This window comes from Galeopterus variegatus, unplaced genomic scaffold (assembly GCF_000696425.1).
Source record: "Galeopterus variegatus unplaced genomic scaffold, G_variegatus-3.0.2 Scaffold19881, whole genome shotgun sequence".
Classification (NCBI taxonomy): domain Eukaryota; kingdom Metazoa; phylum Chordata; class Mammalia; order Dermoptera; family Cynocephalidae; genus Galeopterus; species Galeopterus variegatus.
The window spans coordinates 13,504-14,075 of NW_007745992.1; positions in this window are offsets into that span (position 1 = coordinate 13,504).

Sequence of the window (572 nt, forward strand, 5' to 3'; positions counted from 1 at the left end):
CTATAGCAAATAATAGTCATTTCCATCCTTTCTCTCTTACGGCCTGTATTAGTCTGTTTCCATTGCTTATAACAGAAATGCCTAGAACTAAGGAATTGGTAAAGAAAATGAAATTTATTGCTTATTGTTTCAGAGGCCAGGAAGTCCAGAGTCCAGGGATCACATCTGGTGAGGACCTTCTTTGGTGGTGACTTCAGTGACACAGGGTATCATATTATGAGAAAAGCTCCTAGGAGCGAGAGAGAGCCCTCAGAACCACGCCTATGACCACCATTAAGCCATCAATTTATTAATCCATTTACTAGGTCATCCATGGTCCTCACAATCTACGCACCTCTTCAAGGCCCCACTTTTCAATGACCATAATAAGATTTCCTACGATCAACAGTTACAGTGGGAATTAAGTTTCAGTGAATTGGAGGGGACATTCAACCCACAGCACAGCCTGATCTTACCTAATGCCAAGTTTCATTGGTTTATGATTTAATCTTCCTATGGTTGTTTTTTGAAAAAAAAAAAAAAAGCAAATATATAACTATTTACTTATCTCCCCTTCTTTTATACACAAAGTA